The sequence below is a fragment of the Geotrypetes seraphini genome, chromosome 1, assembly GCF_902459505.1.
Source record: "Geotrypetes seraphini chromosome 1, aGeoSer1.1, whole genome shotgun sequence".
Lineage (NCBI taxonomy): Eukaryota > Metazoa > Chordata > Amphibia > Gymnophiona > Dermophiidae > Geotrypetes > Geotrypetes seraphini.
In genome coordinates, this window is record NC_047084.1 from 288,995,130 (window position 1) to 289,008,815 (window position 13,686).

At 43.9% G+C, this 13,686-nt stretch overlaps 1 protein-coding gene across 1 annotated transcript in view; it reads right to left on the minus strand.

The window, feature by feature from the left end:
- Positions 1-13,686, minus strand: part of ATP6V1B1 (ATPase H+ transporting V1 subunit B1) — a 188,185-nt gene that overhangs the window by 92,986 nt on the left and 81,513 nt on the right. The gene's annotated exons all lie outside the window — the stretch shown is intronic.

The following is a 13,686-nucleotide window of genomic DNA, read 5'->3' on the forward strand; positions in this document are numbered from 1 at the left end:
TTCCACGGATGCCCCCTTGTTGCCGCGGGACCCTTGAAAAAGAAGATATCTTCTTCCTGTTTGTAGTTTTTCTTATACACGCAGTGTACTGTTTACACGCAGTGTACTGTTTTTCTTGTTCCTGGTTCCATTTTCATGTACTTTATGATAAATTTTTTTTAAAAAGATTGAACACAAAAAAAAGAACTACGAGGGGAAATAGAAAGTACATTTTTTCTTAAAGTTTAATTGAGTAATAACTTTCTTTAACTGTCTTAATAAGTTTCTTTAACTTTTATTGAGTAATTTCTGTTAAATTTAGGTCGAGTATTGATCCAGGCTGATCTTGCACAATCTTTAATATTTCGCTCTTGTTCATTAGTGAGACGTCTGAGCCTGTATTTCATCCACCAGCTTTTTGAAGTTGGATGAATATTGCATGAGGGCCAGTCTCAGGGAATCCTGAGATGTTCATCTGTCATGTTGGAACATTGTGTACTCTTTGTCGTTTTCAGATGGAAAAACGCAGATTCACACAAAATAAGTTGAACCAAACAGGAGTGTACAGCTTCACTGCATCTTCTCAAAGTTGGGAAATTTGTCTCTAGGCACTAGCTTCCAAAACGATTCTTGCTCAGCTTGAGAAAAATGCCATTTTTAAGGGTTAATATTTTGTTTTGATGAGATGACTTGTTTAATGAGTAATTTTACTGATAGCAGCTGCAGTTTCTTTAATGTCCACATCTAATTTGAATGGGTATGACAAATAGTCCACAACTGTTCCAATTTTTGGAAGTCACAGAATCTATTTTCGAATTCCTGGATAACAGAATAGATTTCTGTCACACACTTCTTGTTCTGAAAAACAAAATTTGGATATTGTCCCAGATGGTCCTGCATATTAGGAAAATGATCAAAAGTGTTGTTTGCAAGGTCAATCGTCATTAGCACAAATTTGCTCTTGTAGGATGAAAATGTACTCATCATCTCGCTAATGCATTTGTTTTTACTTTGTTGTTCAAGGTTCATATCATTTAGTTCACCTGTAAAGTCAGTGAGAAATGCCAGATCGCATAGCCACTCCTCATCTTCCAACTTGCTTAGTCATCTCCCCTCTCCTTCAAAAAACTTATTTCATTCAGCAAATCATGAAATCTGTGCCTACTTAGCCACCTTAGATCTGTGTGCAAACTGATTTCCGCTGCCCCTTCATCAAGAGTAAGATTGAAAAGCCATCTTTGAAGTGATCTTCCATGAACTGAATTTACAATTTTGAAAGTGATGTCCATGACAGTCTCTTGCTTGTCAAAAGTTGCTGGTGAATGATGCAGTGGTAAGAAAGGAAATCTGGGAATTCGTCATGCTGTCTACAGAGGGCTATGAAACCCTTAACCTCACCTGTCATTGCTCTTGCTCCATCAGTAGTGATGGAAACAAGTCTATGCAATGGAAGATTACACTTTGTTACAAAAGAATGGAAAGAACGGAATATTTCCTGACCAGTAGTTCTCCCTTTTAAAGAAATCATTCCAAGTAGTTCTTCTTTAACACTGAAGTCTTCAAAAACCATCCAGATAAAGACAGGCAAAGGATCAGCAGTGGCAGCAAGTACTCGGCAGACGACCTGCTGGCACGAGCTCTCTCCTAGCGATGGTTGGTCAGAGAAGAAGCTTCTGCCCACACACATGAAACTGCAGGGTGGCACAGGCAGGCTTCGCCAGCTTTAGTTTCTTTTCTAAAACGCCGTGAAGGTAAGGGGGAGGGAGATAGATTTGGCCGGAGGGAGGGAGGGAGGAAAGGGGCCGCATGCATGATCAGTGACCGCGCACCTTCCCTCCCTTAAGTTTCTTTACACCGCTAAGGTAAGGGGGAGAGAGGGAGATTCTTTGGCCACTGACGGGTGGTGAGAGGGAAGGGTGAATGCTGCGGGGATGGGAACAGGGCGGTGAAGGGGACGAGGACGGGGTGGTGAAGGGGACGGTGGGTTCGGGGATAGGGCGGTGGTGGGGACGGTGGTCCGGTGACGGGGCAGTGACATGTCATTCTCTAGTTGGCACAGCTAACAGCTGTGTGCAGGCAGGCCAGAGACCCATGACTGCTCCAGCACCCCTGAGCTCCTTGCATCTGGGATGGACCAGCCCCCTCGCCCCTCTCTTGCTGCACCACTGAATTTCAATGAGACTATTGGCCATAGGTATCTCAGAGCTAAGGTTAGGACAGCTCCAGAGGAACTTAAACCTTGCCTGTATTACTGGTTATAAAATGGAAGCAGCAGGATTATCCACACCAGAATGCACTGGAATGTGAGTTCAAACAACCAAAAAAGGTCAAAAACATCACTTCTGATTGGGTGGCCCATTAGACAGCTCTCCTCATAACTGAATCTTAGAGGTGCGCAGCCCGTAAATTTATGTTTAGTTTACCTTGTTTTTGTAGGATTTTTTCATTTTACTTGGGTATTTTTATTATTTATGCACCAATTTCTTCACTAGTGTGTCTAGGGTCCATTATTGAGCAATAGTGTAACAATGTGTACTGTTGATAACACAGAAAAAATTGTGGGGTTTATCATGTAATTTTGGTTAAAAATGTCTTGACACACCATATCATTTCAAACAAATGTACATTCCTACTGCAATAAAGACCTATATCTTCTGAAAAAATCACAAGGTATCCTACCTCTATACACAAACTATGTATTCAAACTTTAAAAAACACACCTAAGAATGACCAAATGGTATGCTAAACTCAACCCTACATGTATATCAACCTAAGAGATTCTAACCAAAATGTACAACTTTAAATTGTATCCTGTTTGTCTGTGCATTATGTATGTCAACCTGTAACCTATTCTGAGCTCATTGTGGAGGATATAAATTATGTTTGCTTACTTTCAAATCCTTACTCTATAAAACTCCTGCATTTATTTTCAAATTATTAGAATAGAATATTACGGTCAAACGAACAACATCTATTGACAATTCCTTCTCTCAAGATTATCAATACTAGACGACAATTTATTTTTTCTGTTACGGCCCCTCAAGTCTGGAACTCTCTTCCTATCTACTTGAGAGAAGAACACAATCTCGATAAATTTAAGACTAATTTAAAAACATTTCTTTTTAAAGATGCTTTTGATTGATAATTTTCCGTCTTTGAGTTAGTTATTGAATTGATTTTGATTATGGAATTTTACATCCCTTACCTTGTGTTTTTTCCCTGACTATTCTATTTTTAAGATTTTGTAGTTCAATTCCCTCTTTCCCCTTTTTTCTTGTCTGTAAAGTTTGTTAATAGTCCTGTTTGATTTTAAATTTATGTTAAGTATTGTATTACTCCTTAATACTGTAATTTTAATGTTTATTATTTATGTTCATCGCTTTGAAGTGTGATTAAGCGATTAATCAAAAACACTAATAAACTTGAAACTTGATAAACATGGGATATTTTTTTTTGTTTTTAGCATTTATATTCCACTTATAGCCTAACCGGTTGCAGTGTAGTGGTTTAAATTCAGGTACTCAAGCATTTTTCCCTACCTGTCCTGGTGGGCTCACACTCTATCTAATATACCTGCGGCAAAGGGGGATTAAGTGACTTGCCCAAGGTCACAAGGAGCAACATGGGATTTGAACCCACAACCTCAGGGTGCTGAGGCTGTAGCTCTAACTACTGTGCCACACACTCCGATGAAGCAAATAAATAAATCTCATTTTGGATGATATATGACCATGTACACAAACATGACATAAAAGGTATGGAAAATCTTTTATACGCTGAGAGATTGGAGAAACTGGGACTCTTTTCCCTGGAGAAGAGGAGACTTAGAGGGGATATGATAGAGACTTACAAGATCATGAAAGGCATAGAGAGAGTAGAGAGGGACAGATTCTTCAAACTTTTGAAAAATAAAAGAACAAGAGGGCATTCGGAAAAGTTGAAAGGGGACAGATTCAAAACGAATGCTAGGAGGTTCTTCTTTACCCAACGTGTGGTGGACACCTGGAATGCGCTTCCAGAGGGCGTAATAGGGCAGCGTACGGTACTGGGGTTCAAGAAAGGATTGGACAATTTCCTGCTGGAAAAGGGGATAGAGGGGTATAGATAGAGGATTACTGCACAGGTCCTGGACCTGTTGGGCCGCCGTGTGTGCGGACTGCTGGGCATGATGGACCTCAGGTCTGACCCAGCGGAGGCATTGCTTATGTTCTTATGACAAATAAGAACATAAGAATTGCCGCTGTTGGGTCAGACCAGTGGTCCATCGTGCCCAGCAGTCCGCTCATGCAGCGGCCCCTAGGTCAAAGACCAGTGCTCTAAATGAGTCCAGCCTCACCTTTGTACGTTCCAGTTTATCAGGAACTTGTCAAACTTTGTCTTGAATCCCTGGAGGGTGTTTTCCCCTATAATAGACTCCGAAAGAGCGTTCCAGTTTAATACCACTCTCTGGGTGAAGAAGAACTTCCTTACGTTTGTACGGAATCTATCCCCTTTCAACTTTAGAGAGTACCCTCTCGTTTTCCCTACCTTGGAGAGGGTGAACAACCTGTCTTTATCTACTAAGTCTATTCCCTTCAGTATCATGAATGTTTCAATCATATCCCCTCTCAGTCTCCTCTTTTAAAGGGAGAAGAGGCCCAGTTTCTGTAATCTCTCGCTGTATGGCAACTCCTCCAGCCCCTTAACCATTTTAGTCGCTCTTCTCTGGACCCTTTTGAGTAGTACCATGTCCTTTTTCATATACGGTGACCAGTGCTGGATGCAGTACTCCATGTGAGGGCGCACCATGGCCCGGTACAGCGGCATAATAACCTTCTTCGATCTGTTCGTAATCCCCTTCTTTATCATTCCTTCACTACTCTGAATAACTTCGTATCGTCTGCAAATTTAATCACCTCACTCGTCGTACCAATGTCCAGATTGTTTATAAAGATGTTGAAGAGCACGGGTCCAAGCACCAAGCCCTGAGGCACCCCACTGGTGATGCTCTTCCAGTCCGAGTATTGTCCATTTATCCCCATACTCTGTTTCCTATGCTCCAACCAGTTTTTAATGCTCGTGAGTATTTCACCCTCGATTCCATGGCTTGCAATTTTCTGAAGTAGTCATTCATGTGGAACCTTGTTGAACGCCTTTTGAAAATCCAGATATACAATGACGACCTTGTCTATCTGCCTGTTTAATCCCTCAAAGAAGTGCAGCAAGTTCATCAAACAAGATCTGCCTTTGCTGCAACCATGCTTGCTGGTTCTCATCAGACCGTGTCCGTCAAGGTGATCAATGATGCTGTCCTTTATCAGTGCCTCTACCATCTTTCCTGGTACCGAAGTCAGACTCACCACTGTAGTTTCCTGGATCTCCCCTCGAACCTTTCTTGAAGAACGGCATAACGTTCACCACCTTCCAGTCTTCCGGAATCTTTCCCGATTTGATCAACAGATTGGCTATTAGTTGAAGCAGTTCAGCTATAGTCCCTTTCAATTCATTGATGATCCTCAGATGGATAAAAAGGGAGAAGAAAATCCAACGTAGTCTGCAGTGAAACGACAACAGGCAGAAAACAACAAACAAACTGTAGATAATGTACAAGATGCAGGCATTGTTTATTAATGATATTGCAGTAACATATACAACCCGGGATCTATCAATCTGCCTGCATACCTCTTCTAGACTGACCGTCAAACCTGTCAGTTTCCCATTTTCATTTCCAGCATATAGCCTGATGGGTTCCAGTATGCTGTGTATATCCTGTTCAGTAAATACAGACGCAAAAAATGTGTTCAGTTTGTCAGCGATTGCTTTGTCCTCCTTTAGCACTCTCTTCATTCCAAGGTCATCCAGTGTCCCCACCGCTTCCTTCACGGGTCGTTTCCCCTTAATATATCGAAAGATCGGTTTGAAGTTTTTCGCCTCCTTGGCTATTTTTTCCTCTTAGTCTCTTTTGGCCCCTTTTATCACCTTATGGCACCTGCGTTGATGTTTGTGATTATTCAAGTTTTCATCCATTTTTGACCTTTTCCATTCCTTAAACAAAGTTTTCTTGTCTCTGATTGCTTCCTTCACCTCTATAGTGAGCCACAGCAGTTCTTTGATCTTTTTCCTCTTGGATCCCTTGTTGATACGTGGTATATATAGATTTTGCGCCTCGGTTACTGTGTCCTTAAAAAGGGACCAAGCTTACTCTAGCATTTTTACAGTGCTTATCCTCTTCTTAATCTTCTTCCCTTCGTAATTCCCTTTTTGGAAGTTCAGCGCTGTGGCCGTTGTTTTGGACTGATGTTTCTCATCTGCATCTAGGTCGAAGCGGATCATATTGTGATCGCTCCTTCCCAGCATCCCTTCCACTTCTACATGTTGTGCCGGTCCTCGTAGTCCATTTCGAATTAAGTCCAGAATTGCATTTCCTCTTGTATTTTCCTTGACAAGTTGTTCCAGGAAGCAATCGCCTACAGCATCCAGGAACTTGGTCTCCCTAGTGCAGCTGGAGGTGCCAAGGTTCCAGTCTATCCCCGGATAGTTAAAATCACCCATGATAACTATGTTGCCTCCATTGTAGTTTGTTTAATCTCGTCCATCATTTCTCCATCAATTTCTTCGGACTACCCTGGGGGTCGGTAGTAGATGCCGATCTTCGTTTCCAGTCCATTTGTTCCCAGAATTTTGGCCCATAGTGACTCTAACTTATCTGTCGTTTGTGTCGTGTTCTCTCCAGTAGATTCAATTCCCTCTTTGAAGTATATGGCAATGCCCCCACCTTTTTGAGCCACTCTGGCTCTGCGGTATAGTTTGTATCCCGGTAGCACCGTGTCCCAGACATTTTCCTCAGTCCACCATGTTTCTGTGATGCTGATGATGTCAACATTATCTTTTTGTGCCATAGCTTCTATTTCACCCATCTAATTCCTAAGGCTCCTTGCGTTCGTGTACATACACTTGAGTTTGGGGCCTGTTCCTTTCTTGCATTTCCTTCCCTCTTGTGTCCCTTTCAATCTGTCTTGCCTGTGATCCAGTGAGTCTTCCCCTCTATCTTCCTGTATGGTATCCTCTGGGTATACCGGTTCCTGAACCATCGACTCTCTCTCTCTCAGTCAACTGTCAGCTTTCCCCTTCTTCCTAGTTTATAAACTTCTCAACTTCTCTCTTGATGTTGCTTGCAAGTAGCCTCATTCCGTCTCTGCTGAGGTGGAGTCCATCCTTCCTGAATAACTTGTTCTTCCCCCAGAACGTCATTCAGTTGCGCACGAAGTGGAATCCTTCTTCCTCACACCAGCGCTGCATCCACGCATTGACTGCCTGCAGCTCCATCTGCCTCTTCTCGTCAGCCCTGGGTACCGGCAGGATCTCCGAGAATGCTATCTTCTGCATTCTGGTCTTCAGCTTCCTTACTAGCATCTGGAACTGGTCCTTCAGTACTTCCCTGTTGTAGTTCCTGTTGCTCACGTTGTTCATCCTCACATGGATCACCACCGCCATATCTTCTTCTTCCACACTGTCAATGATCCTGTCGATGCGGCTCACTATGTCTTCTACCTTGGCTCCCGGTTGGCAGGTCACCCTCCCGCTATGTGGCTGTCGACTTGTCTGATGATGGAGTCTTTCCTCCCCCTTCCCCCCTGCCCGTTGATTGCTGTCCTCTCTATCTTCTCTTTTCCAGCCATAGGTCCGTGTCCCTGGTCTATGTCCAGCTCTCCAGCCGTAGGTCCGTGTTCTTCATTCCCATCCATTTTCTCTCATCCTAGTGTTGGCTTGCACCAGACTCGTCTTCTTGTGGGTTCCCTTCGCTGTTTCCAAATCTCGCTGCTGTGTCACCCATTTCTTCCTGGTGGTTGTCCGTCGGGTGGTCCACACTCTCTGTAGGTATATCTCGGCAGTTCCACTGTTGCTGGTGATTTTCCACGGCCTCCCTGTATGCCTCCTCTATGAACCTCTCCAGCTCTCGGACTTCTTCCTCGATGGTGTCCTCTGTCTTCATGTTCTTTACATCCTCTGTCTTGATGTTCTCTGCATCTCTGTCTTCCTCCTCCACTGCTTGAAGTGCCTCCAGTTCCAGTATTCTGCCCTCCAGGACTTGTTTCTTCAGGCTGTCCAGTTCTCCGCATCGAGCACATACATAAGACTGCCTCCCAGAGGGGAGGTAGGCATACATATGGCAGACAGTGCAGACAGTATAGCTTAACATCCTGTTTCTGTCTGCTGCTTCCATTGCTGCCCGCTTGCCGGTCTGCTGTGGATGTCCTCTGTGCCTGATGTGTCCTCTGTGCCTGATGTGTCCTCTGTGCCTGATGTGTCCTGGTTGTGTGTCTTCTGCACCTGCTGTGTCTGCCTGGTTGTGTGTCCTCTATGCCTGCTGTGTCCTCTGTGTCTGCCTGGTTGTGTGTCTTCTGCACCTGCTGTGTCTGCCTGGTTGTGTGTCCTCTATGCCTGCTGTGTCCTCTGTGTCTGCCTGGTTGTGTGTCCTCTGCACCTGCTGTGTCTGCCTGGTTGTGTGTCCTCTGCGCCTGCTGTGTTCTCTGTGTCTGCCTGGTTGTGTGTCCTCTGCACCTGCTGTGTCTGCCTGGTTGTGTGTCCTCTGTTCCTGCTCTGTCCTCTGTGTCTGCCTGGTTATGTGTCCTCTGTACCTGCTGTGTCTGCCTGGTTGTGTGTTCTCTGCACCTGCTGTGTCCTCTGTGTCTGCCTGGTTGTGTGTCCTCTGCGCCTGCTGTGTCTGCCTAATTGTGTGTCCTCTGCGCCTGCTGTGTCTGACTGGTTGTGTGTCCTCTATGCCTGCTGTGTCCTCTGTGTCTGCCTGGTTGTGTGTCCTCTACACCTGCTGTGTCTGCCTGGTTGTGTGTCCTCTGCACCTGCTGTGTCCTCTGTGTCTGCCTGGTTGTGTGTCCTTTGCGCCTGCTGTGTCCTCTGTGTCTGCCTGGTTGTGTGTCCTCTGCGCCTGCTGTGTCCTCTGTGTCTGCCTGGTTGTGTGTCCTCTACACCTGCTGTGTCTGCCTGGTTGTGTGTCCTCTGCACCTGCTGTGTCCTCTGTGTCTGCCTGGTTGTGTGTCCTTTGTGCCTGCTGTGTCCTCTGTGTCTGCCTGGTTGTGTGTCCTCTGCGCCTGCCTGGTTGTGTGTCCTCTACACCTGCTGTGTCTGCCTGGTTGTGTGTCCTCTGCACCTGCTGTGTCCTCTGTGTCTGCCTGGTTGTGTGTCCTTTGCGCCTTCTTGTGTTTTCTGTAATATTTTGTAATAATTGTATTAGACATGATGGTTTTTTCATTTTAGACCTTGCTAGGACAGCCCTTAAATAACTGTTATTTTAAAATTTTGATAGTGGCTCAAAGATCCACAGACATGTAAAGTTCCCACTTTCTATTTTGTTCATCTTTTTTCAAATCTAATTTATAAACCTTGTTTTCTTCTGATTCTACAGTTCAGGGTGCAGCCATTTAGAATGGGTTCATCTCCTTAATCATAAACAAGCCTGCATGCCACATTTTACTTACAGGGCTGGCAAATGCAGCAACTTAAAGCCACAATACCAAAATCCAGCAACAAAACAGACAGAAAAAAAAAGACCCACCACCGGAAAACACCAATTCAAATAATTAAGGGGTTGAGTTGTTATGAAAAAAAGCCCCGGACTCCTACTAAGTAAAGCAAAGTGGGTGGGCTGTGATTTTCAGAAGAAGAGGAAAAAAAAAACCTGTTGGGAATGATTGCCAATTCTGTAAAAAATGTCTTTCAACCTGCCCCCCCCTCCTCCCCACACACCCATCCCAAAATTCACAGTTCCTGTCACATACAATCACCATTAGCCCCGACAATAATGGCTTATTAACTCAGGTCCAGAAGAGGTGGGAGAAGAAGGGGAGGAAATTGAGCATGCTGACAAAGAGGACAGCCAGCCCAACTAGATTGGGGCACTAATTGTTTCCAATCATCTTCCACTGGCATCTGTAGGGTGGGTCCTCTTTTCAGTTTGAGGGCAGGGGCAAATGAAGCTTAGGGGACTGGTGCAAAGTGCTCAGTGTTTATACACAAGTGGAATCTTTGATAATTTCCTGCCAGTAATATGGAAAGGTATCCTGTTTAGCCTATAAGTTCTTCAAAAGGTTGCTTCTTGAGGGGGTTTCCCCCTTTTAAAAATAGGTAATGGGCTTTTTAAAACAATCACATATGGCGTTTACAAATGTTATATGTAAATGTGGTGTGTAGAGATCCTTAAACATAATGCAGTCAGTCTATGCAAACAGAGTAGCACTATACTTTACAAAATGTCCTTGTTATGTCCTTGGGAGTGTGTGGCGCAGTGATTAGAACTACAGCTCAGCATCCTGAGGTTGTGGGTTTATTTCCCATGCTGCTCTTACTGACTCTGGGCAACTCACTTAATCCCCCATTGCCCACCAGGACAGATAGGGAAAAATGCTTGAGTAACTGAATGTAAACCACGTGGAACTATAAGTGGTATATAAATACTAAAAATAAATAAAACTGCCTTTCACACATCATGTTATTGATAATCTAACTTCATGTCATTAAATTTATACTCTTGTTGCACACATGCTGAACAAGAACGTGCGCTGGTAGGGTTAGTCTAAGCTAGGGCGCTGGTCTTTGACCAGAGGGCCGCCGCGTGAGCGGACTGCTGGGCATGATGGACTGCTGGTCTGACCCAGCAGCGGCAATTCTTATGTTCTTATATATACACACATTGCTATACTGTTGGCTCTTCCCTCCCTCTGACCCTCTCCCTGTCTGTGTATGAATGAGTTCTGTCCTGTCTAATTAACGGAGTTCCCTTCTGTCTAGTAAGTGCTTACCGCAGCTGAAAAAGCCTTACCGCAGGACGCACTGAGGCATCCTGCGGTAAAAGTGCAATGGATGAATGCAAACCAGATGCTAAAAAGAAAATTTAGTGCAGAGGGAGTATGTCTGGGGCAGAGAGTGAGTTGCACGCTAACGTGATTAGTGCAGGATTAGCCTGTGGGCCCTTACTGCCAACAAAATATGAGTTGCTAAAGGCTTACACTCTAATTTTTAATATTCATGCACTAATAATAATAATAATAATAATAACTTTATTCTTATATCCCGCCTGTAATCTTGCGACTTCTAGGCGGTTTACAATAAACTAAACTGTAAATACAATCAAGAGAAGTTTTACATACAGCGAATTAGAGAGTATAGCAGTGTATATCTCATACAACTACTTAACGAGTATAGCATTGTACATCTGATAACATTAGTAATGTTAACGTCTGTTTGTGTGTTGCAAGGCCAGGAAGCGCCAAGTTGTTTACACAGAAGTAGAAATATTCCGTAAGTTCGTATAGTGTTCATGTTTAGTGATTAGGGGTTTGGGGTTAACAGTTGCAAGTTCAGGTGTGTGGTGATGTTACGAGGGGGGTTGATGTTCCGGTTCGTTACCTAGGTATTTCAGGAATAGGTAAGTTTTTAGGTGTTTTCTGAATTCTTCATAGTTGTTTGTGTGCGCAATTAGTTTTTCTAGTTCTTTACCCCATCTGGCAGCTTGATATGATAGCAATATTAGCGTGTGGATATTAATTTGGAAAGTGAAAAATCGACCTTCTTCTGTCTGTAGTAGTAATGGCTTATGTAAGTGAAAAAGGCATGCATAAGGACACCCTAAAGCTGCCTTCTACTACAGCTTAGTAAAAGAAGCCCTGTATGTTTTATAGATAGATAAAGGGCTCCTTTTATCAAGGTGCGGTAGGCGGTTAACGCGTGGAGTACCGCGCGTTCAACCGCCTGCCGCGCTAATCGCTAACGCTTCCATTGGTGAGGGATTAGTTTTTAGGCTTGCCACGGGGGTTAGCGCGTGATGAAATGTCCGACGCGCTAACTCCCGTAGCGAGCCTTGATAAAAGGAGCCCAAAGAGATAGATATAGATATTTGTAAACCATCTAAACATGTGCATCAGATATACAATACAGCAAGTCTTGAATAAGTATAAACATTTCTGCAAGCACACAACTGCTTTGGAGGGTTAGGAAATTAAGACTTACCTCTGATTGCATAATGAAGTGCATAAGAACATAAGAATAGCCTTAATGGATCAGACAAATGGTCCATCTAGCCCAGTATCCCATCTTTACAGAGACCAATCCAAGTCACAAGTACCTGGCAAAATATTAGCAGCAGTCCATGCCCCTGATCCAGGGTAAGCAGTAGTAAGGTAAGCAAGGTAGGCTTCTCCCATGTCTGTCTAACAGCAGATTATGGATTTTTTCTCCAGGAACTTGTCCAAAATATTTTTTTAAAACCAACTACATTAACTGCTCTTACCACATCCTCTGGCAACGCATTCCAGAGCTTAACTATTCTATGAGTGAAAAAATATTTCCTCCTATTGTTTTTTAAAGTATTACCATATTTTTCGCTCCATAAAACGCACTTTTCCCCCTCAAAAGTGGGTAGAAATAAGGGTGCGCAGCGGCTGCGAAAAGGGTGATCAGAATGCTAGGAATGATTAAGAAGGGGATCACGAACAGATTAGAGAAGGTTATCATGCCACTGTACCGGACCATGGTACGCCCCCACCTGGAATACTTCATCCAGCATTGGTCGCCATACATGAAGAAGGTCACAGGTCCAGAGAAGAGCGACTAAATTGGTTAAGGGGCTGGAGGAGTTGCCGTATAGTGAGAGATTAGAAAATATAAGCAGTGCCTCTGTTGGGTCAGACCAGAGGTCCACCATGCCCAGCAGTCCGCTTACGCGGCGGCCCATCAGGTCCAGGACCTGTATAGTAATCCTCTATCTATACCCTTCTATACCCTTTTCCTTCAGGAAATTATCTAATCCCTTCTTGAACACCAATACTGTACTCTGTCCTGTCACACCCTCTGGAAGCGCATTCTAGGCGTCCACCACCCTTTGGGTGAAGTAGAACTTCCTAGCATTGGTTCTGAATCTGTCCCCTCTTAATTTTTCCAAATGCCCTCTCGTTCTTGTAGTTTTCGAAAGTTTAAAGAATCTGTCCCTCTCCACTTTCTCTATGCCCTTCATGATCTTGTAAGTCTCTATCATGTCCCCTCAAATCTCCGCTTTTCCAGGGAAAAGAGCCCCAGTTTTTCTAATCTTTCAGCATATGAAAGGTTATTCATACCTTTTATCAATCGTGTCGCTCTTTTCTGAACCCTCTCGAGTATCGCCATATCCTTCTTAAGGTACGGCGACCAATATTGGACGCAGTACTCCAGGTGTGGGAGCACCATCGCCCGATACAACAGCAGGATAACTTCTTTCGTTCTGGTTGTAATACCTTTCTTGATAATACCTAGCATCCTGTTCACCTTCTTAGAGGCCGCTGTGCACTATGCCAACGGCTTCATTGTCTTCTCCACTATTACCCCCAAGTCCTTTTCTTGGGTACTTTCACCCATTACCAGCCCTCCCATTGTATAGCTGTACTTCAGGTTTCTGTTTCCTACATGCAAGACTTTGCATTTCTCTACATTAAACTTCATCTGCCATCTCGTCGCCCACTCTCCTAGTTTGTTCAGGTCCCTTTGTAAATCTTCACAGTCCTCTTTAATCCTAACTCCACTAAATAGTTTGGTGTCGTCTGCGAATTTTATTACTTTGCACTTCGTCTCTGTTTCTAGATCATTTATGAATACATTGAACAGCAGCGGTCTGAGTACCGACCCCTGTGGAACACCACTTGTGACCCTCCTCCAGTCCGAGTAGTGGCCTTTCACTCCTAC